Source organism: Acinonyx jubatus, chromosome D3 (assembly GCF_027475565.1).
Source record: "Acinonyx jubatus isolate Ajub_Pintada_27869175 chromosome D3, VMU_Ajub_asm_v1.0, whole genome shotgun sequence".
Taxonomy (NCBI): Eukaryota; Metazoa; Chordata; class Mammalia; order Carnivora; family Felidae; genus Acinonyx; species Acinonyx jubatus.
The window spans coordinates 64,124,513-64,150,713 of record NC_069392.1 but is presented as its reverse complement, the minus strand read 5'-3'; the positions used below and the strand labels follow the sequence as shown (position 1 = coordinate 64,150,713).

The 26,201-nt window shown below is 43.3% G+C and overlaps 1 protein-coding gene and 1 long non-coding RNA gene across 8 annotated transcripts in view; one reads left to right on the top strand and one right to left on the bottom strand.

Annotated features, from left to right (window-relative positions):
• Window positions 1-26,201, bottom strand: part of SLC14A2 (solute carrier family 14 member 2) — a 442,799-nt gene that overhangs the window by 177,711 nt on the left and 238,887 nt on the right. For 2 of the 5 annotated variants that reach the window (XM_053205526.1, XM_053205527.1), the window contains one exon: window positions 4,458-4,545. The exons of the other annotated variants lie outside the window; for them this stretch is intronic. The gene's annotated coding sequence lies outside the window, so the exon portion shown is untranslated. The remainder of the gene's footprint in view (window positions 1-4,457; window positions 4,546-26,201) is intronic. 5 annotated transcript variants of the gene reach the window in all.
• The window catches only part of LOC106972965 (uncharacterized), a 225,317-nt gene that overhangs the window by 112,819 nt on the left and 86,297 nt on the right, over window positions 1-26,201 (top strand). For 2 of the 3 annotated variants that reach the window (XR_008291425.1, XR_001429919.3), the window contains exons 6-9: window positions 3,372-3,460; window positions 5,113-5,367; window positions 20,200-20,277; window positions 21,046-21,140. This is a non-coding gene — a long non-coding RNA (uncharacterized LOC106972965). Of the gene's footprint in view, window positions 1-3,371; window positions 3,461-5,112; window positions 6,405-20,199; window positions 20,278-21,045; window positions 21,141-26,201 lie in introns of those variants that run through there. The other variant, XR_008291426.1, reaches the window with a different exon arrangement.

The window sequence follows — 26,201 nt, the reverse complement described above, 5'->3', positions numbered from 1 at the left end:
TTTTCTTGCTCAAGCAATCAATGCTCTATCTCACCATTTTCTTTCTCCATAAATTCATTCTCCCTGTGGTGGGCAGACTAATGCCCATCCCCACCCAAAGATGTCCACACCCTAATCCCCCACAACCTGTGAATGTGTTATCTTCTATGCTAAAAATGGACTCTGCAGATGTGAATAAGGTTACTGACCTAAAGATAGGGAGATTATCCTGGATTATTCAAGTGGACTCAGTCTCATCACATGAGTCCTTTAAAGCAGAGAACCCTTCCTGGCTGTGGTCAGGGATGTGATTACAGAAAAAAGATCAGAGAGACCCAATATTTCTGGCTGTGAAGATGGAGGAAGGGTCCATAAGCCATGGAATGCAGGCAGCTTCTATAAGCTGGACAGGGCTAAGAAATGGATTCTCCCCAGAGTCTCCAGAAAAGAATGTAGCACTGCCAACACTTTGATTTTGGCCCAGTGAGCCCTGTGTAAGACCTCTGGCCTATGGAGCTGTGAGATAATAAATTTGTGTTGCTTTAAGCCACTAAGTATGTGGTAATTTGTTACAACAACAATAGGAAAGTAATATATGGCTCAACTTAATATTTGTGCATCTATATGATCTTGGATATACACTTCACCTATGTAAGTCTTACTTCTCTCATCTATAAAATGTTTATTTGGGGCCATATGCTTACAAAACCCCTTATAACTTGATATTTTATGGCCCTAACGGGCTAGATTCCCTACTTTGCAACATTTATCTTTTCCTTCCAATGAGGCAGTTGTTTGTTTGTTTTTGATGATGATACGAGGGCAAGCCTATCTGAAATGCTGCAGGAAGCAACAGAATGGCCATGCACCAGGGTCAGGAGTGGGTGTTCTTTCTTTTTGTCTGTCTGGCCCTTCTAGTCTGTCTTTATGTTGATTTCTAAATTTCCTATTCCCATAAATCCTCATGACCATAGGAAAAATGCATCTCAGCTGGTGAAAAAATTATAAACCAAAGCCTGATAACAAATAGATTCTGTCATTTTTCTCTCTACTGGTAGACCTTCAACTACAATTTAAAAAATTTGGTTATGCTGAAAATAATTCATTAAAAGTTGTAGGTACCAAGCTTAGAGGTAAGGTAGCAGTGTTCTGGTTGCTGGTGAAAGTTAGGATTTCTTTAGGGAAATCTACCATTTTTAAGATTAAAAAAATGTCCTTGGCCTGATTTTTGTTAGGAATAAGTATAATAAAGTGGCACTGTAATTAAAATACTGATAAACCCACTAGATATAGCTGTTGTGGAAAAAAAAAACTGGACACTAAAATGGGATAAAAATAGAGCCTCATTTGGCCCTGTCACCCTCCTAGTGGGAAACCAATACAGTTGCCACTTCATTAACTGCTCTGCGTTAAGAAAAGCTGAGCTGACCACAAAATAATAATGGCAATAGCACAGTGATAATGATGACGCCTGCTACATTTATTTAGCACATTATGCTTCTCAAAGCACTTTCTGTCTATTTACTTGTTTGAGCCCCTAGGTCTCAGTATTTCCATAAGAAAGTGGGGGAGGTGGCAAGGAGAGCATCGTCCACCTGATTTGACAGATGAGGGAATCCTGACCTACAGTGTCTAAATGACCCTCATGTCGTCACAGCTGTGAGCAGCAGGTCTGGGCCTGGGGGCTGCGCTATACATGGAGATCCACGTTTGTTATAGCTCACTGCCCCTGGCAGTTGGAGTCACCCAACTCAGGGTCAAACACTATCTCCAGAGACATTATTTATACTGCAAACCTAAGGCTAGTAGAAATATTTTTTTTCTCTCAACAGAAAGAACAAAGTCACTAAAGAATTAAAAATTTTTTTAATGTTTATTTATTTTTTAGAGAGAGAGAGAGAGAGAGAGAGAGCGAGCAGGGGAGGGGCAGAGAGAGAGAGAGGGAGACACAGAATCCAAAGCATGCTCCAGTCTCTGAGCTGTCAGCACAGAGCCCAACACGGGGCTCTTAACTCATGAACCGCAAAATCATGACCTGACTGAAGTCGGACGCTTAACTGACTGAGCCACCCAGGTGCCCCTAAAGTCACTAAAGAATTAGTCATTAACATCAGCTGGGAAAAGTCCGAAGAACTGAATGGAAGAGAAAGAAAACGTTAAGAAACCTAGAAGTGGTTTTTAGTCTGTCACCCATATCACTAGGATTGTGGTGCTGGCCAGTGTGTTTGTGTATGAGCCAGAGTGGAGGAAAAGTACCCCCTTTTCCACCTTCCTGGGATCCTGCTCATGTTCCCTGGTACAGTTTCCAAGAGCCCCATGTGTTATAGCCTCTGTAAAATGACATCAACACTCACTACTTGCCTCTATCCCCATCCCACAACCCAGGTCCAATTAGCCTGACTAATCTGGAAGGAGATAAGACAACCTGAGGCCAGTGGCACAAAACAGAGTAGCCCTCAAAGGCATCCCCATTTCATCTGAACAATGAGGGGCTGAGACTAGTTATCCTCAATGATTCCACTTGTTCCAACAATTTCCTATTTTACTTCTGGTGCAGTAGTATCATTTGGACTTGGGTTTGAGAGCCAAGTGGTAACTCTCTGAGTGGGCTACAATGTGACCTTGGTCATTATCACTTAGCCTCCATGAGGCTCAGTTCTTTCACCTATGAAATGGGTGTGATAATAGTGAGTCTCCTTCCCACTTTATACCATTGTCATGAGAGTCAAAAATCCATGTGTAAAGCACTGTTGATCAAGGCTCGTCTATGTACATCTTGCATAGAAGAGATGTTATGGGTTTATTATTGGCAGTAGTGCTAATTATTATAATAGTAGTTTAATAGTAACAAGGATCTTATTAGAATCAACAACTGTGGTAGTGCTGGTAAGGCATTTCAGAGATTATTCATCATATGTGGATATTGGCTGGAGAAGTCACTGGTGTTGAGAAAATGTGTACCATGCCCTTTCTCGAATTATTTCCTTGGGGCTTTACAACAATTCTAAGAGTTAGAACTTGTTACTGTCATTTGACACAACAAGAAGCTAAGGCTGAGAGAGAGAGAGAGAGAGATAGGCAAACAGAAGTGATTTTAAAGCTGGTATCATGAGAACCTAGTGGCTTCTGCAGACTTCCAGCATTGGCAGGCATATCTAGCACTTCTTATATAGAACAATCTTTAGAGCCTTGTTACCAGGAGCTTGTTGCCTTAATCACAAGAAGGGGGTATGGTTGGTATTAGAAGTTCCTTCATAGGAACAGAATGATTCACTATTCAAAGTCATTGATGAGTCAACTGACTCTGAGTCAACTGCTCTGTGATTGATGTACAGATGCCCATTAAGAATTTTCTCAGCAGGAACTCTCTACACTATGATTTTTCCTCACAGAGCCCATGAGGTGTGTTCTCCTACCACATAGTGGATTTGTTAGGAAGTGACTGCCAGTCATGGACTAACCCAAGGCCTTTTTTATCAAGGTAAGGCCCATGTGACTAGTGCTCATCGATGGGATATAATGTGTATCAATCACAGGCCAAGGTGGGTAGGAAGTGGGTGTACCATCTTCACTTTCTTCTTCCCTGTCAACCAGGTAGATGAAGAATATAAAGCATAAAACTCAAAGGCCCTAAAAGATGGTGAAGCCACAAGACAGGAGACACCTGGGTTTCTGAATCACCACTTTGATAAACACCCAATGGGGCCTTATAGAAGGGAAAAATGATCTATGGTGTTAAACCACCAAGATTTGAGTGTTATACATTACACCAGCTATTGTACTATAGATCCACTGAAAGATCCACCAGTGTTTCAGACCTGGTCCTAATTCCCTGCCATTTAAAAACTACTGCGTTCCTTCTCCATGGATACCAACTCACCCATCCTAAGCAGATTTCTTTGTGTTCTGTATAGGTGTAGAGAAGCTGGTCTGCTTGTCAAACAACCAATAAATCTATGTTAAGCAAAACAGTAGTTTTCATCAGTAAGTGACCTTATGATAACATTTACATTGCTAGAGAAATCATTCCAACCCTGAACCAGGGGCATCCCAACTCAGGCCCTCCTGGTGGCACATGGCAAGGAAACTAATGAAGTGTGGGGATTATTAATGATTTTATCTTCTCACTTACCCATCCCCTTTCCTTTTACAAGCTCACAAATATGTCCAGTAGTGTCAGATCTGTTCATCTATTTTTGACATATAAATAGAACCTATCCTATTGGAATTTTGCAGAGAAAACAGACACTATGTGATTATGCTAGCTTATGTCTGAAAGCAGCCATGAATGACTGAGCTGGGAAGACAATGACTCAAGGGGAAGAAGGTCTTCATATGACCTAGCTGTCTCAGGTACTTCCCATGTGCTCCTAGTGACCTCAGAGGGGAAATTTTTTTTTAGTTTTCCATGGCAGCATTACTGGTGGTAACAGTTATTTCAGAAGACACAAATATAGAAAGTTCTAGAACATACTCACAATTTCTTGACAGCGGGGTCAATGGGTTCTACAAAGAGTCCTGTGAACTCCTATTTAGGTGCCTTCAAGTAGTAAGCAATAAAAAGTGCTGTAAAGATAGACAGTGGAGGTCAACTTTAAATTGCTTTGGGTTTTGATTAAATAACATGTGCTCTTTTTTGTTTTAATTGTAAGCAAAAATGTTCATTTTAGAAAAAAATAGAAAATAAGTATTAGGAAACAGGACATAAAACTCATCTATCATCCCACCATCCAGATATAACCACTAGTTAACCCATGGAACACTTACAGATTGTTTCATGAGTATTTATGTATATATGGATATATATTTTTTTCTGTTTTTCATTCATAGAATTGAGATCATACTGCATATGATGTTTGGTGACATGCTTTTCTTTCATTGAATAAAATGTTATGAATATTTTTTGCCACCAGATAAATGTCAACTGTGTGGTACACAGCCTGTAAGATGGTTCCCAGGGATCCCCACTATGTTGCATCCTCACCATTGTGAAATCCATTCCCCTGGAGCATGGGCGGGACCTCTGGCTTACTTCTAACCAATAGAATATGGCAAGAGTGATGGGATGTCAGTTTGAGATTAGGTTACAAAATCGCTCTGGCTGCTGTCTTGCTCACCCTCTCCTGCTCTCAGGCTCCTTTGCTGTGATGAAACAGCTGCTGTGTTGTGAACTGCCCCAAGGAAAGGAGGGCAACGGAAGTGAGGGAGACCTCCACCAGCAGGCTTAGAGGACCTGAATCCTGCCAACACCCACTGGAGTGACCTTGAAAGTGGATTCTCTCCAAGTTAAGCCTTGAGATGGTTCAAACACCTTGACTGCAGCCTTATGAGAAGTCCTGAGTCAGAGGATCCAGTTCAGCCACTGCCCACAGACTCCTGACTCACACTGTGAGATACTATGTTTGTTGCTCTAAGCTGCTAAGCTGTGGGGTAAAGCAGCCATAGATAGCTAATATAAACCACACAGTTTGTAATAGTTGTTTAGTATTCCAGTGTAAGGTTTACTCAATCTTCTACTGTTGTGTGTTGCTTATTTTAGTTTATTTATTTTGCTATTATAAACAGGGCAGTAATGGATATCATTGTAGCTAAATCTCAGTACACATCCTTCATTCTTTCCTAAGGATAAATTCCTTGAAGTGGAATAGCTGGATTTCAAAGGGTTTTCATCTTTTAAGGCTTTTGAGATGCTATTTCCCAGTTGCTTTCTGGTAGAACTGTACCCTTTTACACCTCTGCTGGCGGCATTGTGGAGCGGCTACTGCCCACACCCCAGGGCTTACGTTTCTGAGCCATACTTTTGGTTAAGTTCAACCACTCTCTCTTGAGCTGTGTCTCTCTGCAAACCAGTTAGAAACAAAACCAAAACCAAATCCAAAAACCCAAGAATGAAGCCTAAGGTTGACTCTTCAAAATTACTAGATAATCTGATGCTAAACAGTTTCTTCAAAGTATATTGTTTTGAAGTCAGGCAGATGAATTCAACCACCCTCAAATTGTTATTCTTATCTCTCAGTGAACACTGAACTTCTGAAAAGATGATGATGCTCAAGTCCCCAAGAACTTTGAGAGGGAAAACCACAGTGGTAGTTGAGGTCAAAATAATAATGAGCTATTCTGAACATCTTAGTTTATTTCAGTCACACAAAGGACTGTCAGTAAATTCAACTTTCTAAATTAGCTGGATGAATTCTATATTTTCTATATTTTACATATAGATATAGATATAGATAGATATAATTTATTTTTTGAGTTTTGCATACATGGATATCACCACCATTTCCAAATTGCAACTTCACTGTTGGGGAAAGAATAAATATTTTAATGACTATACATTTTAACAGGCTTTGAACCCTGTGGTTGGTTTAAGCTAAGGGTGCAATTTCAGGCATCTAAATAAGTAAATAAATGAGGAAGAAAATCCATGTTAATTGCAGTAATTTGCGGTACTTTCAAATTCTTAATTAAGAAATAAAATAGGATTCATTATCCATGCCCACTGTAGATGGCACACATAGATCACCATTATGACCAGACACAAGACCTGAAGTTATTGCCATAAATGAAATAACAGAGAGAAATCACTGTTATTGGTGCATTATTGGTCAAAATGTGCAGGCGCAAGGAGGGAGGAAAGAGGACACACAAAATGCCTGTTCTCCATAAATGCCCTTCTTTCTGACCTGGAGATTATGTTATCCCCAAATATCTCCCCTGAGCCTCAGGTCCTGCCCCTCCCTCCTACTCTCTGGGATAGATTCTTCCTTCAAACCTCACGTAAAAATTTCTGAGCCTGTCTGGACACCCTACAGCGTCAAATTTTCCCCAGTCACCTGTTCCAGGTCACTTGTGTGCTGGGACTTCAGGTATCTGTGTCATTCTTCTTGGTGTCATTCTTTTGGTGAGTCCTAATATTCTTCTACAAAGGTGGGAAAAAGAGAAGGACTTTTCTTATAACCAGAGGCATTCTGACTCATGCTGCCTTTTGAAAATCACGTATTAAATTAAACTAGGGACAGCATATAATTTGTCATACAAAAATCACTTTTGATTGGGACACATGCTTAATTTGAGAGGACACCAGACATAACCTGGGACTGTTCTAGACGAAGCAGATGCTTGTGTCCCTAATGAAAATCCATCAAAGTCCCCAGGATAGGGGTAGGGTTGGTGTGGACACAGGTTTTCAGGCAGGTAAGCGGGGAGGTATTCTGCTTTGGTGATGTGGGCGGGAAGGGTAATATCATGTACGTCTGGAAGGAAGAGCACTTATGTGCTGGTTGTAGGCTTTTGTTTGGAGTATTTATAATAAGGACTTTGGGTATGCATTTCCCAGGCTCTCCCTTTCCTGTTGTCCTACCCATCTTGGTCTTGCAGGCTGGCATAGATAGTCCATGGTCAGTCAACATGACTCTGGGTTTCATGTCTGTCAACAAGGGCAGTTATGGGCAACCAACTGCAGTCAGCTCAGCAATGAGAAGGGTGCAGAGTATAAGCAATTTGGAGGAGTTTGAGAGACCGAAGACAAAGGAAGAAGGGAAATCATCCATTGAAGATCTCTTAAAGGAATGAGGAATCTTGTCAGAGATTAGGCACTGAAGTTTTTTGAGCAAGTAGGACAGCTTTTGGTTTTACCTATAAACCCAAGGACAATCAGAAATTAACATGTATATTTCTCAGATGCCTATTATATCCTATATGGAAGGCATAAGAATAGTCTGAGACATACATCTTATTCTCAAGGGACTTAAGGAGTAGATTCTTTGAGTTAAAGGCTCCTGTCTTTTGGAAGGGAAACCAGAGAGAAACCTGGACTTGGTATCTCTTCTGACAGCCGGGCTGATCTTTTCTTGGATCACATACATGCTAAAGACCGCCATGGAATTCACAAGGGCTGAAAAGAGTGTCTGTATCTTACAGTGTTCCATTTCTCAAAGGATCCTTCCTCTATGGCTGCAACTGGATGGAGTCCAGACCACTGTGGGGCCCTGGGGGGACCTGAGGAAATGTGAACAATTCCTTATTTTTTATATGTGATCCTTATATAAGGATCATTTCTTACCAAAACATGGTGCAGAATGACATTCTGCTTTTATTTTCTGATGATTTATGGTAAAGAAGATACAGGGCTTTTCCAATTTCAGAAGTAAGCCAAGGAGAAACAATCATAAAATGCATCCATAAAAACGGGCTAGATACCAAGCTAGAAAGAAAACCCCACTGTATAAAGTGTTTCTGTAGAATTTACTGTTTCATGGGTACTGGTACTCCAAGCTTCAATAGTAAGTGACATCAGGATGCTAAGAAAAGGTGTGAAAGATGGGAGGAATGTGGGCAGAAGATCTTTAAACCATGAGAAATGCCTTGGGAAATATGCCTTCTTATGCTGTAGCGAGGAGGAACCAGATTAATTGCAGAAGGTCTTTTGAAGAAAGGTCTTAAATTCAGTTATGTCTCAACTATTAATTTGAGAACTGTTTGTTCATTCTTTCATTTATTCATTTAATCTAACAAGTATTTATTGAGGATTTTCTCTTTCCCAGATATAATATTACATGCTGGGGATTCAGAAGGAGCAAGACAGGGATTTACAGCCTTTTAAAGGGGACTTCTACTTTTAAGATGATAGTGTTAAGAAAGCCTTGCCCACTTCTTTCTAAATTCATTCCCAAACAATAAGGAAAATGAAAAAGCAGAAATACAAATTTCACCTTTGTTGAGGAAAATCTGTCAAATGCAATAAAACTCCAACAAGGAGCAGGTAGATGTTGAAGGATGTCTTGGGCCAAAGACCTCAATCAAGGTTGGCAGAGCACAGAGTTCATCAAAGAGAACAAAACCAACACAATCTTTTGGGAAACAACTTGTCTACAGTGAATCAGCTGTCTGTGAGAGAATCCCTGGACCCTTTCTGGCTCCATCAAGAAACAGGGAATATGGTATACACAAGAAAACAGCTAGGGGTGCTATCTCTGGTTGGGCAAATAAGCACAGACAACCAAAACAATAAACTTTAATGGAAAATATCACTTATATAAAATAAGAACTCAAGGAAGAAATGTCAAGACCACTGAAAGAGATAAAAAATGAGCTAGCAGAGCTCAGGAAAGAAGTAGAAGAGACATAATGTCCTCACAAAAATTAGGAAGCCATCAGAGGCAACAAGAAGGTAAACAGATAATGCTCAAAAAAGTGGGCTTAAGAACTGGAATGCTAAGGTGAGCAAAACAAAATGGAAATGATTAGTCAACAAGGATTAGAAAGAGAACACGGTAGCTGTGGAAGATGAAACAGATCAAATAGACCTATGTGTATGCATAAATAGACCAAGCAGTGCTTGATAAAGAATATTGAAAAAAAAGAATAGAAATTATATTTGGAGAATTATAATCACAGAAATAAGATATTTAAGTCTACGTACAAAGCAAAGCCCAAACCAAACAAAACTATCTGAGAAAGTCAATACAGAACCAGTAACCCAAAAGGTAAAGAAAGACTCTTTACCATAAAAACAAATGAAACAAAACAAAACAAAACAAAACGAACAATACAAAACAAAACTAAAATGTCTTTTCTAAGGGGAAAAATTTTGGGTTGTTTTCAGACTTTTCCATGGTAACATCTCATGCTAGGAGACAGTGGAACTGTGCTTACAAAAATCTCAGTGAGAATTAAATTTAAGGGAGATGCGCTTGGGTGGCTCAGTCGGTTAAGCATCCAAGTCTTGATTTCAGCTCAGGTCATGATCTCATGTTTCATGAGATCCAGCCCTGTGTTGGGCTCTTTGCTTGATAGCATGGAGCCTGCTTGGGATTCTCTCTCCCTCTCTCTCTACTCTTTCCTCTGCTTATGCTCTCTGTTTCTCTCAAAAAAAAAATTAAAAAAATTAAAAAATGTTACATTCAAATTTTTGTTCAAATACAAATGCTGCTACTAAACATCTGACAACCCAGAAAATGTGGTCACTAGGATCCTGTCTGGAATAAATTGCACTTTAACCAACCAGTAGAGAATAGAGAAAGTGTGGCAGAAAGACTAGTACTGGGTTTTTAACAATTTAGTTTAGGATTAAGATGAAAAAAAAAAAACCTTAACAAACACTGACCTGTGGCAATTATGGTTCTAGAAAATGATGTACTTTCTAACAAACTAGAACAACATGAAAAACAGTAAAACTAACACAATTCAGGGGTGCCTGGGTCGCTCAGTTGGTTGAGTATCTGACTCTGGATTTAGACTCATGGGATCAAGTGGTTCATGGGATCGAGCTCTGCCTCCAGCTCTGTGCTAACAGTGCCAAGCCTGCTTGGGATTCTCCCTCTCCCTCTCTCTGTCCTTCTCCTGCTTGCATGTGCACTCTCTCTCTCTCTCTCAAAATAAATAAATACACATTATAAAATAAACTAACACAATTCAGAAGGTGAGGAAAGAGAGAAGCTGGGGGGAGCCAAGAGTCAAAATTACCATGTAGGGCTGATGAATCAAGGAATAGAAAGAAATATATATTAAAAATTATAAAATTAAGATTAACAGAAATATTACCATCATTGTCATTATCATCATCATCATCAACTAAAATTGGGTATGATAGGAAAATGAGAGGCAGGAGAAGAGTAAGTATGAAAATTTCATCATCTTGCAGAGCTATATTTAAGGATATAGAGGATCAAGTACATTATATTTAGTTTACTTAAAAATTAAGAAAAAATATTAAAACTTTCTAAAGTATCACTATGAGCCCATGCATCTATTAAATTAAAAGAGAACAAAACAAAGACCATATAGTAAAATAAAAGCAGAAAGCATATGATATTAAGACTGGTTCTAAGTATATCTAGCAAATTAAAATTAATAAAAGTCAAATGTATCAAGCAAAAGAAATAGATCCTCGGTTTAAATTACAAATAAAAAAAACAATCATATTCTGTGTACAAGAGAAACAAGTAAGACAAAGTGACTGGAAAGTTGAAAATAAAAGGTGGGCAAAGGCAAACCAGCAAACCAAATCAAAACCAAAACAAGGAGAGATCCCAGTTTTAATATTAGACATGTTTCAGACAAGGTTGAGTTCAGGGCACAAAACAGTAGATGATGCAAAAATGGGAACTTTATTGCAATCTCACTGATGCTATAATTATTAGGAGGATTTATGTACCCCCATTTTTTTACAGCAGTAACATTTATTTAGATTTTTTTTAATGTTTATTTATTTTTGAAAGAGAGAGACACAGAGTGTGAGCAGGGGTGGGACACACAGAGAGAGAGAGAGAGAGAGAGAGAGAGAGAGAGAGAGAGAATCCGAAGCAGACTCCAGGCTCTGAGCTGTCAGCACAGAGCCCGACGGGGTTGAACCCACAAACCGCAAGATCATGACCTGAGCCAAAGTCAGATGCTTAACCGACTGAGCCACCCAGGTGCCCCTATAGCAGTAACATTTACTACGCTGAAAGGTGGAACATATAAAAATAAAGGCAGAGACACATGAGTAGTAAAAGACTAATACAATTCCCTCCATTCAAGTAATTGAGGATGCTTTCAGAGTCACATAACCATTCATTTTGAGATTATCTGTATTTTTCAACTCCCTGTATTTGTACAAACAGCTACAAGAGATTCTTACAGTGTCTCTCCCTTGTGCTAAAGCCTTCCAAGCTCCCAGTGCCTGCTGCCTGAAGTCCTAAAGCTCCTCTGTGATCTAGACCCTGCCTAGTTCTCCAGCCTTCTCCCACTCTTCATGTGTTCAGAGACATCCCCACAATGGGGGGTTCTCTTTTCCACACTTCCCTTCCTTTGTCTTGGTCCGTGCTGTTTCCTCTCTTTGGATGCTCTTTACTCTCTGAGAGCAAGCAGATGTAACCTTTAAGACTTCACGAACATGTCACTTTTCTGGGAAGCCTTCTTTGTCCCCAGTCCTGCCAGCTACAGGACTGTTAGGGCATGCTTGCGACTCCCTATAACTAACCCTGTTCTTTAGGATCAAGGCAATCATGATGTCTTTACTCCAGAACATCCTTCATGCTCCACATGCAAACAGGTACTAAGTCCTACCTTTTCTTCCTTTATTAGTCTTCATTCCCTCTGTACCCATCTGACTGTTGCCCCCTGCACTCCTGAGCTCCTCTTCTGTAAGTATTTTGCCACCAGCCTCACCCTGCGCCCTGTTTATTCAGCATTCTACTCCTGTACCCATGTGCCCAAAGCACCCCTTGGTCAAGCCAGATCCTTTGCTCCAAAGTCTCTGATGGGTTCCTTTTCCTTTACGATCAACTCCTTCATATGATGTCAAGGCTTTCTGCAACTGGTCATGATGCCCTTCGTGATGATTGTTCATCACTCCCAACTATTTCATTCATACTGACAACCCCTCCAACCATGCCATCACCATGGGCTTCCTGACCTGCTCCTTATGTTCCTCATGTTCTCTCTCCTTTTCTCTGCTTACTGATCCAAATTTTGCTTCAAGAGCAACTCCATGGTACCCCTCCCTGGTCTACCAGCCCAGTGATTTCTTTTTTTTTTTTTTTTAATTTTTTAAATGTTTATTATTGAGAAACAGAGAGACACAGAGCATGAGCATTGGAGGGGCAGAGAGAAGGGGAGACACAGAATCCAAGGCAGGCTCCAGGATCTGAGCTGTCAGCACAGAGCCCAACGTGGGGCTTGAACCCACAGACCGTGAGATCATGACCTGAGCCGAAGTTGGACACTTAACTGACTGAGCCACCCAGGTTCCCAGCCCATAGATTCCTACTCTGAGCCCTTTGGACATTTATTATCAACACCCTAGCTTGACTTTTATCATAACTCATGCTAGGAGTTGTGCTTATTTGTACATGTTTATCTCATTTGATAGACAGTAAGCCTCAGCAATAAGATCTTATGCTTCTTCTACACTATTCTCGACATCTTACAAGGGATTGAGAATATGGTAGGTGCTCAGCAATCATAGATGCTTTTTTAAAAACAGAGAATCTGTTGCTTCCATCTGTGTCATTTAGCAGGATGGCAGGTCACCTGAGTCCCGAGCCTTAAACAGCCTCCTTCACTGCCCTCCTCCCTTCCAGGGTTGTAAGTGACCCAATTTCCAACTGTCATTTTCTAATCATTTACCTAGCCTAATTAATTACGATAGAGTTGCTTAATATTTTAAAAACCGCTTCCCTACCCATCATCTCAGTGGACCTGCACACAATAGTGTGTTGTAGGCAAGGTGGAGATTTATGGGGAAATAAAGTCAGTGCATCTGGTGCCAGTGAGACCAGACCCCTGGCTTCTATTTCTAGTCTAATAGCCTTTATGGCAGGGCAGGCTGTGTCTCTTCCCTAAGTTTCTAGAACTTCTCTCTGGAAGTGTGAATGTGTGTTTTTAAAACATTGATTTTTGCTCAAATGGCTCTTTATTTTGCTTTTGATTTCTCCTTCCTAGTGAAGATACTGCCCTCCCCCCCTGACGGCAAGCATTCTTTTTCCTTCCTGAATGATGGCCCCACTTGGTCCCCCTTTGGTTTTCTTTGCCTGAGTTTCCACTTAGCCCCGCCACCCCCTGGAGAACCATTCTGGCTTAATGCCTCCTGCATCCTTTCAAATTGTTCTTGTTCCTCAGCTCAGGATTTCCTGCAGGGCTGGCCTTCTTGGCTAATGAGGAGCCTCTAGCTGAAGGCACTGTTCCTGACCAAGTTTCCCAATCCTGCTGGGAGGTGGGGGTTGCGGCTGGCGGGAGAGCGGGTTGCAGTCCTGCACTGATACTCTGCGATCACAGGCAGGAGTCTCTGCTAATGCAGGTCTGGTGAGCCTTGGAACTTGCTGGTACCTGGTTTTGTTTTGAATGACCCACTCTCTTCACACCCCAACACTGTATCTTTAAAGTGATTCACTTTACTTTCCTCCAGGAAGGCTCGTTCATATTGTGTTTTCTCTTTCTCTAAATTGTCCAGTGCTATTACTATAATTTGTGGAGGTGGAGTGGGGAGAGTACTATTTATGTTTCAGACTAATTGAGTAGGAGTGACCTTGTATTATGCATTTTGGAGAGATGCTGGGGGCACCCCTCAGCATAACTGTCCATTAAGTAAAATGGGTTTCAAGTTATCACAGTACTAGTAGCAGAGATCTATGATTTTTGTTTCCCCTTCTGTCTTTATTAGCCATAAAGGTGAACAGGCTTTGGCTATCAGACTGGTCCAAGGGGTGCATATGGGACCCAAGCCAGGCCAGCCAGAGTTCTTCCCTAGGAGTCGCAAAGTGGAGCTGGGCAGAGGAAGCCAATCTTGCCGTCCGGCTATTGAGCTGTCAGGATATGAAACTGCAGGAGCTGATGCCAAATTCTAAACAACAGCCAATTTGAGGAAATGACATAACACCCACTGAGAAACGTAAATGGAGATTGAGGGATGGGTGGCATTAACATCTCCAATTCTAGTTATTCATGAAGCTAGCTCCCAACCCTGCTTTTTCAGGAGTCTGGCTACATGAGCCTATAAATCACTTTTTACTGCTGAAGCCAGTTTAATTTGTTAATTGCAACCAAGAAAGTCCTGGCTATACAATCCTTCCTGTCCGACTTGTCTCATCAGAGGCTCCAGATGCCCTTGTATTGTCCTTAGCTGCCCCAAACGAGGTGTTCTTACACAGCATCCTTGGGGCCTCCTAGGGGGGTTGATTCCTGCCTGCATATGAACCCTAAAAGTCCTGCCCTCATGGACCCAGTCCCATCATTGGTAGAAAAGGCATAAAATGCATGTGTCCCTATAAGAATCAGAGCTCCACGAGGTAGGGACACAAGGAAACTTGCCTGCTTTCTTCTCTGATGTGCCCATCTATCCAGACAGGGGTAGGCACACAGTGGGTACATGGTGAATATTTATTTTTAAAAAAATTTTAAAATATTTATTTATTGAGAGAGAGAGAGACAGACAGAGAGACAGAGAGAGAGAGACAGGAACAGCACAAGTGGAGGATGGGCAGAGAGACAGGGAGACACTGAATCTGAAGCAGGCTCCAGCCTCTGAGCTGTCAGCACAGAGCCCAAAGCAGGGCTCAAACTCATGAACTGTGGAGATCAAGACCTAAGCCGAAGTCAGACACTTAACCAATTGAGCCACCCAGGCACCTCAAATACTTCTTTTTAAGTAGTCTCCACGTCCAGCCTGGAGCCCAATGCAGGGCTTGAACTCACAACCTTGAGATCAAGACCTGAGCTGAGATCAAGAGTTGGATGCTTAACCGACTGAGCTACCCAGGCGTCCCCATGATTGATATTTGTTAAGCGAAAGAAGCACTGAATGCGGCCATTCATTCATTCATATGCCTTTCTTCTTCTGATTAGACGTCTTCAGTCACTGCCTACTGCACTCTGAATTTAACCCTCCCTCCGCTCAATTTCAACCCACCTGTCTAGCTTCATCTCTCACTGTTCCTCCACGTGTTCAAAGAGCCTCCTAGTATGAAGTAGGAGTTAAGTGCAGCCTGTCTCTGCAGCCTCTGTGCCTTTGCTTGGGCAATTCCAATCATCTGGAAGTCACTTTTTCTCTGCACTTCAAAATCTCATGTTTTGAACTCATGCCTCAAGGCCTGGCTCAGAAGAAGCTCATGCCACGTGCTGGCCCTGTTCCTCCCATTCAGAAAGAATCTCATGCTTTTTTGAATCTTCATAGCACCTTCTTTCAGCCTTTGTCTTCTGAATTTGCAATAATAAGAGATACTGAGGCACGTTCATTCTCTTGCCCAGTGGACTCCAGGCTCCTTGGGCACAGTGCTCCTGTTTCTCTCTCTTTGTCCATCAGCTTCTCCTTCTGGCCCTCCTCTTCACCACACATCACCACATTTTCTTACCAACTAGATCCTAGCACAGCCTCACACAAGGTGATGTCCAGTGAATATTATTATGCATGAGGAAATCTGTGCACATCAATGCAAAACAGTAAACTCTGGCCTGACTGGGACAAGCCCGTGGAATCACTGTGCATGGCTTATCCATACAGTGGAGTTAATAAAACTACAGACTTTACTGGGGTTGGCTAATAAAATACATAGCTTATGCAAAGTGCTTAGTCCATGCCGGCACATTATTAGGTGCTCAGTAAGTGTTGATTGTTGTTATTGATAGGTCTTAGGTACCCAGAAAGCCAAAAGGACATTTTCTTTCCATTTTCCATCCAGGCCAGTTCTCTGACATTTACAATCGGATAGTTCTCTCCATTTCATACCTAGCCATGTGGCTTGCCACACATCTACCCCATTCAAGAGTCTTCCCTGTGTGGCTGCCTTCCAGCTAGCCAAGCAGCCAGCTTCTCCCCTCACCACAAACTGTCTCACCTGCTAGACCAAAGGAAAAGGAAAGGAAAGGGAAGATCAGGCCAGTCAGGGACTCCCCGGCCTGGGCCTGGGAGAGACAGGACAAAACTGACATGTGAAGCAAGGCTGGCTGCTTCCATTAAACTAACTCCCTCTGTCACCTGAGCTGCTGACAATGAGGCCCCACAAGGACATGGATCTGGTCTGGGTGCTTTTCTGTCTTTGCCTCTCTGCACACTCCTCTTCTCTTGCTGGATGCTCAGATAGCTCCAGAGGCTTTCAGGGAGGTGAAGTGCTGTGACAGAGCTCTCTTCTTCTCTCCCTCTCTTTCTGTTTCTGCATTACTCTCTCTGGCTCTGGCTCTCCTCCATCTGTCTTGTTCTACAGATCTGCTTTTTATTCTCTTTAGCTGACCTCGCTGCAATTCCCATCTCTTGCTTTTCTGTCATTTCTCCAGCTATCCCTTTATTGTTTCTGTCTCTCTTAGGCTGACTCTTCCTCCCTCCCTCCTGCCCTCCCCCTGCTCCCCACTCCTCCACCTGCAGTTTGGCTCCCTTGCTCTCCTTTTCATGGCCATAATGCTGCAGTGGTGAGAAGGGGACCATCTATCTGTCAGAGACAGGCTCCGCCAACCTCGACCACCTCTCTCCTGCTGCTGGCAATTATCTGGAGGTTGGCACAGGGCCCGGAAACTGCCGCTTGCACCACCCCGCGGCTCAGGGTCTGCTCCCCAACCCAGCCCCCTTGGAGGACCGCTTGGTGCCATGCCCAGGATGTGACAAGCTGCAAAGGTCACACACACTCCAGAGAAGATGGACTGCTCTACGGGTGGAATTGACATTGGGCAGATTTGCAAATGTCCCTCCAGACTTGCTAGTGTTTCACAGAGGCAAGGAATGAGGTGCAAAAAATAGAAACTATAAATTGCACACAGTGCCCCTACCTCCCCTTAACACACACACTTTAACACTGCCATACATCCAGATTTTTACTTTCTTTATTTTTTTAAAGGGTGGCTTTTGAATCTACCTTATTTGAAATATTCATACAAATTCATCCATATGACATCACTGGAAGTTAGTGTACCTGGTACCACCAGGCTGGGAGCTGACCTGTTATTTATAGGAACCTATGTGGCTCTGTAAGCTGAGTCACAGCTGTGACCTGGCACTCTCTTTTTCAGAAGTCGATGAGATTTCAGAGCTGACAGAGACTTTTGAGGCTGTTTATGCCAAGACTCTCATTTCGGGGCTGGGAAATCTGTAGACCAGAGTGGCTGAGAAAGGTACCCAGAGTCAACCGGCAAGTTGGTAGCAAAGGCCAGGGACTCCAGTTTTCAGGCTCCTGGTAAAGTGCCCATCTCACTCTGTACTCCACTGCCTTTAATGAGGGAGGAAACAGATCTTCCAGGAAGACAAATAGTTCTACCCAGGTTACTCAGTTATTAGGTGTTAGAGTCCCAGTATCTTCTGATATCTCATTTATTTGTCCTTGAAACCAGCCAACCAACTCATGAAGCATAATGGCAATCAGAGATATTGAGAAAAGGCTGGGCTAATGACCTTGGGCTGATTTGGGCCTTTGCAGATGGTTCCAAGCATGGAGACTCTTTTCATCAATACTGAAGCAAAGGTATCAATACCGTCAGAAAGTGCTTACGTATGTTCAACGAGTCTTTCCCCCAAGGTCACCATGTGTTATAGGTTCATTTCATGGTAGGGCACCCTGTACCTGCTGTGTGCATGCAGCCACATTCCACGTGCTCACTCAGAGACCTTTGTGTCCAGGCTTAGTGGCTCACTGTCACCAGCCTCACGGTAGGCTATATGATATGTGCTGTGCACTGTGGTGCTGCCTCACTTGACATGTGGAAAACCCCAAGTGGAAATGGAGGCATGCAGAAAGGGTGACTGAAGGCTTAGAATATGCTATGAACCTGGCTGTGACCAGATCACGGCTCACTGTTGGGTCGAGTGTAAAGTTGCAGATTGAATGGCCTTGGTTGCTCCCCTGTGGCCACCAGTTAACAAGAGCTGCCATTTATTGGGCATCTGCAGCGCACCAGACACTGTGTCAGAGGCTCCTCCAGCATCATCTCCCTTAATCCTCACTGCCACCCAGGATGGTGGGGCCACCATCACTGTCTGGTTCCCTAACTGAGGCTCAGGGAGGCCAAGCCCACAGGGCTGTGGGGAGAGGGAGTGGAGTGCTGAATTGAGGATTTCTAGCCACAAGGGCCGTCCCTGTTCTTTATCCTCTGTCCAACTGCCTCCTGGTTTGTCTATTTACACAGACTCCAGACCCAAGGCTCCTGGAAAAGAAGGGACAGCAGAGTAGTGCAGGTAGTGCAGATGGGCCTGCTTATTTGGGAGGTGAACCTTCCTGTTTACTTTCTAGGCTCCCAAGGGCATCGCAGGGTATCACAGAGCGAATACTTATCAAGTATCATCCACCCTAAGGGAAACAAAAAGTTAATGCATGCTCAGAATGTTTGTTTTATTTTTTAAAAAAGAATTTTTTAAAACATTTTTATTTAATTTTAAGAGACAGAGAGACAAAGTGCAAGCGGGGGAGGGGAAGAAAAAGAGAGGGAGACACAGAACCCAAAGCAGGCTCCAGGCTGTGAGCTGTCAGCACAGAGCCCAACACGGGGCTTGAACTCATGAACCAGATCATGACCTGAGCTGGTCAGATGCGTAACCGACTGAGGCATCCAGGTTCCCCTAGCATGTTTTGTTTTAAAAGGTAAGGAATAATCCTAATTATGTGAATGATAATATAGAGAAACATTGAGAATATTGAGTACTTAGTAGGTGATAAGCAGTTTGCTATGTGCCTCACTTATATATCATAGACATCTGTGAATTAGGAATTATCCCATTTTGCAGGTGAAAAAAACTCAAGTCCAAAGATATTAAAAGCAAATAATCCCCCCACCCAAACCTCTTCAGATTTATTCACATTTTAAGTGTGGGACTAGGATTCAAATGTCAAACTGCTTGCTTCCAATGCTTTTCCACCATCCTGCTCTCAAGGAAGTACACATTACCAGTTAAAAAGCTTTCTATTAAATAATTAAAACTTCAGAATGGTCCCAGTCCTAAAAGGGATACATTTCAATTACCTGGAACAGTCACCGAGGCAGAACAGCCTCTCTGTCTATATACTCTTCCTCGACTCTCTTTCAAATCATATATCTCGAAACCCTCAGGCTCAAGTGGACAATATACACATCCTGCCTGGCAGCTTCATGAGGGGGCCCTAAAAACTGGGGAATTTACAGGCCCTGCTAGACGGCCTACAAGGCCCTCACCTGCTCGGCATGCAGGACGCCGGCTGGCCAAAGACTCTGTGGAAACAAGGGCCCAGTTCCAGCAGTCAGCTGGGCTCTAAAAGTCTATGCCTTTGGTACTGAGGTTTTATTTTCCCTTTCGATGCTGTTATGGGGGACAGTTGAAGAGGAAATTCCCTACAGTTCAACAGACTCAAGATTTATGGAGTAGTAGGAAAATATTTGCCCTGTGTTTGAAACTGCTGAAGAGGGGAAAAGAAATGTTGTTTTCTACAGATTTATGAAAACAGAAACATTGATTTGTTTTGCTTGGGGTTTGTCACTTTTCTGAATGATGGCTTGATGTTTTCGGGTGCTTTGAGAGGGCCACATTTCTTTCAGGTAAGCCTGGCACCTGGGAAAATTGTGAGGTTTGTCTCCTGCACCTTCTTCCCCATCCTCTGTGTCCCTCCCATCCTGTGTTCCCTGTAATCTAGACTTTCCCAGGGAGAAGAATAATCTAGCATTAATTCATAGAAATTATGAAGAATGGATGGCTCACAATTCCTTTTGTATTTGTGTCTTTTAAAAAATGCTGAAGGTGAGTAATGATAGCTAACTGAAATATATTCTCACTCTCAAATGATATGATTTTAGGCACTTGGGAGAGAAATAAGTTTGAGTGGAATCTGAAGATCTTTTCACTGCCCTTCATGCTGTATCATATAAGCAAAGGTGGGTTCTGACTAAACAGGAGACTGGCTCTGGCTATAAACATAGATTTTGCTTTAGAAGTAGCTCTTTAGAGAGCCAAAATTATTCTAGACACTTTGATCTCAAATATCAGCATGAGGATTCCAAGCACAGTTGAGTGATAGATCCCAGGGCCAAAACTAAATTAGAGTAGGTCCTAAAAAAGGAGATTAGTCTGGGTCTACCAAAGGATGGCTCAGAATGCTGCCCCTAGCAGAGGAGGAAGAAAGAGAAACGCAATTCTCATTAACAGATCGCTCAATTACACCCAAGCTAGGCAGCTCCTGGAGATGACCGTGTCACTCAGATTCATCCTCACATTCTCCAATGTCCCTAACGGAAAGGAGCATCTCTGAGAAGTGACTACAGTAATTGTCTCCCCCGTGCAAGTTCCCCTAATGCAATAAAAATTAGCGAACTCTGATTGACTTCTGCATGTCTGCTCAGCAACCACGGCTGCCAGGACCAGCAGGTTGTCAGTGTCGGGAATAATAAGAAACAGAAGGACTTGGAAAGAGTACGGTAGGAAATAGAAAGTAGGGATAAAGTTTTGGGGGGACAGTGAAGATGAGTTGGGGAAAACAATGTTGAATGGCCTTTGAGAGGGAGGTAAGAGGTGAAATCTGGTAGGAAGGATTGGGGCAGGTGCCCAGGGCCTATGACATTATGTATTGAGACAGGATTTGAGAAATCTCCACTTGGCATCCAAAAAAGTTAAATAAAGGCAAGCCAAAGCTTTTCTCTCTCCAGCTTCCAAGTCACACAGTGAGACCCAGGAGGCAGGAGCCAATAAAATCTTAAAAACACCCAAGGACCAGGCCCACACATTCCAAATGCTTCTTAGGGTGACTATTTTTTGCAACAAAGCAAAATGAATTTACAAGTATCTCATTAAAGCTGCAGGGGAGGAAGAACGTGAGAAGTTTCCAGGGAGGGAGGGATGGTAAATGGAATTAATAGCACAGAACTCATTAGGACCCATTATTACTAATTTAAGATATGTGAAATGTTACTGATATTTTCTTTACTTGGTGCATAGTCTCTGTTGTTGGTTGGAGTAGATTTCGTTAGAGCTTCTTTAGGGTTTTTAAACCTAGGCTCTAATCCTATTTTACCTAAGTTGGAATTCACAAAGGAAGATTCTCTTATTGTGGACTAGTTTTGGGAATAGTCAGGAAGTTCCCCTGAATCACAAATTCTGGGCGGGCCCTACTGCAAGGTGGATTGGGCAACCCCAGAGTGTACCTGTGGGGACAGCACACCAATAGAAGACTTCGCATAGAAGCGGTGGTGGGAAAACAGGTGAGGGGTCAGTGTGTGCTTTGTGGAGTGCTGTCAGTGAGGAGTCTCAGCCTCTACCTCCTCTCCTTTCTACCTCCTTTCCTTTACCTGCCTTTGGTGGCTGTCTGAGATGTATATGTTGGAGCCGTCACTGGTTTAAGGCAGCACTGTTTCCTGTCAGATGAGAATATGCTTGAGAAGGTAATAGATCACAGCTTCATGAAAATGGCCTCTCAATCCATCAGAAGCCAATGGCTCTGTCTTCAAGAGAAGTTTTGAGTATTAAAGGAAGTTGGAAGAGCCCAGAATATAGAGTGAACTAGTGACCAGAGTGGGTAGACAGGGGTGGGGCACATGAGGGCACTGGGTGCTGGGTGGGAAATGGCTGAGGGTAGGAGGAAGGAGACTCAGTGAAGGGGTAGGGGAGCGAAGATGCTGGGGCTGAACACTCAGTTTTCACTCTTGTCTTCTGGTTTGGTCAGGCTAGGCCTGACCTGCAGGCCAGGCCTGCAGCACACAGTTATAGGTTCTTCTAAAGAGGGGTTCCTCCCTCAAAGCCATGATGAAAACCACCTACTGAAGTGAGACAGGTCATAGCTTGAACGCTTCTAGCTTCCAAATCTGGTCCCCAAATGTCAGAACTGGATAGGGCTACATACTCCCTTGACTCCTGACTATTTTCTTAGCAGCTCTATGTACCGGGCACTGGGTGGGGTCTTGGGAATAGAAGGTTGCAACTTGCAGGGCACTTTTGGGAGATGGATGGCAGGTTAGAGTCTTCTACTTGAGCTGGCACTCTTTTCATTGCTGGAGGGAGTTTGGATCTGACAATCACCTTCATGGAATCACTCATTCAGCAGAGGGATCGCTACAAATCCACTCTAGCCCAGAACTGATGGCCATGCATGGTCCTCCCATGTCTAATCTTCCTCCGCTATACAGACAGCATCTCATTATAATTGTCTTATTTTAACTGTCATTTGTACCCCAAGGTACAGTTTCCGTATATCAGTATACTCACTTGCACCAAACATTCTGTGAGTTTTCTGACTTTGCCAGAACTGTGAAAGGTCATGAGGCAGGATAACTCAACTCACCATCTAGATTTCAAGTGACATGATTCTACCTCTACCTTGCTGTCACAGCTCCACAAACCTACGAGGACATGGGGGCTCAGACATCATATCATGGCTAGTAAATGTGCTTTTGGGCAAATTAAAAATCCTTCTGGGTGCCAGCTTGCTCTTCTATGAAAAGAAATATTCAAAGCTTTCTTCTAGCTCTAACCTGATCACTGAGGTGGGGATGGCTGACGAGCCAGTAGAGGTGGTGCTGAAATCAGTGTATGGCTAGCTGATCATTTCAAGACACTGTCAGGAAGAAAAGACTCTTTAGCAAAGGGGTAGTGGGTGAACAGATTTGGGGGGTGTGGGTAGCCCATGGCCCAAAGGGAAAGGCTCCTCTTCCTGAGTGTCACCCCGAATGGGGGTTTCCTGCCCAGAAGCTGCAGGGCCACTCTGGGTTTTGCAATGATGCCAATTCTCCTTTCCTAATGTTCCGGGAAGAACGTTTTCATGGAACACAAATCACTGGTCCTTCATCCTGTGACAGCAAATGGAGACTAATGATAGGAACTGGGACTTAAGAGATGCCTTTACATTAGTGTCTGTTTCTGCAAACTTGTTCCAGAAAGCTCCTTTGTGCTGCCTGGATTCTGGCCTGAGGGCCTCCCCCTGGAGGCTGCAGGATGGCAGATGTTAGGCAGCAGTGCCTCCCCTGGGGCAGGCATCTCTTCTACATCTATCTCTCTTCATGCTGTAGCCTGAAACCCCCAGTTCCCTCATACCCACAGCAAAGCCCCAGCATGGCATCTGCCCTTTGGCACATCTCTCAACATCATTTTCCTGGGACAGCCTGCATGTGCTTTTCCTCAGCTTCCTGCCACCCTTCTCAGCCACTTTTGATCCTTGATATTCAGTGCCCTGTTGGAGTGCATCTGGATCGAGGATACCCCTTCTCCTCCCACTTCTAAGAGGTAGCTCCTCCTATTTTCTCCATTTTACAGATGGGAAAATGGAGGCATAGTGAGGTAAAGTGATTTGGTCAAGGTCATGAAGATGGCAAGTTTCAAAGCCAGAATTGGAACCCAGGCAGTCCAGCTCCTGAGATTGCTGTTGACCTTGTGGTTCTTTATTATTATTATTATTTATTATTATTATTATTATTATTATTATTATTATTATTATTATTATTGTTATTTTACCAGCACAGTCTTCTGACTCCCAGTCACAACTTCCTGGTCCCTATGAAAAAAGCCACCACCCAGAGACTCTTTCTAAACTGTTGCTTTCAAACAATGCTTCTAAGATTCTAGAAGTCTCCCAACTGCCTGTGGACCTCAGAGAGAGGGGGTAAAACTGACCTGAAGCAAATGTGGCCACCTTCATGAATCTCCCTTTGCCACCAGAACTGGTGCTGGTGAGAACCCCAATGAAGAGGTGGGCCTGGGCTGGGTGCTTCTTTTCATTTTCCCTTCTGCAAGTACATGTAGTTGATTTTGGAGGCCTTGCATCAGGGAGAGAGAGAGGAGCATGTGCTTCCCTCTCTAAACCCTACCAGGGATGCTGAACATCTGGGATGGGGTAGGGGAGCTTTTGGGCACCACTGTTAAGGAATAGGTTGCAAATGTGCTATACCATTTATTCTGCCCTACTGATCCAATCTTAAATAAAATCCAATCTTACTTGATAACTGAATCTGAGACTCAAAGAGATGAAATAGGTAAGAAACAAAAAGAAAAACAAAAACAAAACACCTCTTCATAGACCGCAAAATACTGTGCAAGATGTGCTTTGTTATAACTTATTAACATTCAACTTTCACCCAAAGTGGAATTGATTTTTTAAAATTCATATTCATGCATGCTCCCTAATTGGGGGGAGTGTCTGGCAGCCCTGAGGTCTCTAGGTCCCTGCATCTCATGGGTCCTGTAGGCTCTATCCCTCCAGGCACATCTCGCCTGGAATAATAAGGCATTTCTTCACATTCCCTCCACCCCACTGCCCATCTTGCATTCATTCCAAAGGCTGTCTTTACCTCAGCTTTGAGAATCTACAACAGCCCTGCAGCTGGGAAGAGAGTATATCATTTGGCTTTTTGCCCAGAAAATAAGATGCTTCAAAAAGGTCATCAAAAAAAAAAAAAAAAAAGTCTCTTGGGGGAGAAAGGGGGGAAAAAAACCACCTTCTCTCTCAAGGTTAATTGAGTGGAAGGTGAACTTTCATCACATGTTGTCCTTTTGTGAAAGCACAGCCTTAAAGATGTGGAGAGGGCAACTGACAGGATGGCATGGGCTGGGCTGCTGTGCAGGGACATGGTGCCTCCAAAGTTGGCTCTGAGCTTCCCAGTCCTTGGACAGTGTCCCCACCGAGCAGGAGCAGAAGGGAGTGTACAGGCATGCAGCCAGAGCCCAGCCTTCATAGGATATAAAGGAATGTAGGCTGGATGCCTACCCTCAGGGAGCCTTTGCTCTGGAGGATGAAAGGAGGCCCACAGCCAGCCTGTGTGAAATGAATCAGAGACCAGTAGTGTGTTGTTGGTGCTGGCTCTGCAGGTGGTGGGTGCTCAGGGCTGACGGGGTTGCCTGTGACCGAGAGTGCTGCTCTGAGCTATGGAAAAAGCCTGACCTGTTTGGGGCTTTTGCACTTGCCTCTTACCATGTGCGTTGACTCTGGTTCTAGCTGAGGATAATTTTGCTCCTTAAAGGGCACGTGGCAATATCTGGGGACATTTTGCCTGTCATGATTGGGAGGGAAGTGCTACTGGTACCAAGTATGTAGAGGCCAAGGATGCTCCTAAACATCCTACAATGTGTAGGTCACCCCCCCCCCCGACCCTGATCCAATAAAGAATTATCCAGCCCCAAATATCAATAGTGTCAAAGTGGAGGCACCTTGCCCTAGAACTAGCTCCCACCACCTCCACCCTGGCCACATAACTTCCTCTTTCCTTTACTTTATCTAGGTGTTTGCTCAAACCACCTACTAAAAATCCCTTCATGACCATCTTATATAAAAGAGAAACCCTGATCTCATTCCACCACTCCTTTCCCTCTTCCCATGATTCAATTTTTTCATGGCTCCTCTCCTTGTCTGATATGTGCATGTGTGTGGCTGTGTTTTTATAGTAACTGCCTTTCCACGCTAGAATGTAAGCTCTGTGAGAGCAGGGATGCTGCCCCTTTCGCTCCTTACTCTGTTCCCAGTGTCTACAACAGAGGATATAGTAGATATTCAGTCAACATTTGTTGAGTTAATGAATAAATGGACACTAATCCCAAGCAGCTGTGTGACCCTGGGCCAGTCACTTAGCTCCTGTAATATGCACTGAACTTCTCATGTGAAAAAAAGAAAGCAAAGGATTAGAATGTTTCAATGGGTCTTTCCAGCTTAAAGTTTTTTCTATTCTCCAAGAAAGAGTAATCTGGGAGTATTGGATGACCCAAGAGGGCAGGTTTCAGTAAGGCAGCACTGTAAAGGCACAGCATGTGGGGTGGAGTCCTACCTGGAGGGGATAGTGTCTGGATTAAATAAACAGAGCACTTAGCCCAAGGCCAGCTTCCCACC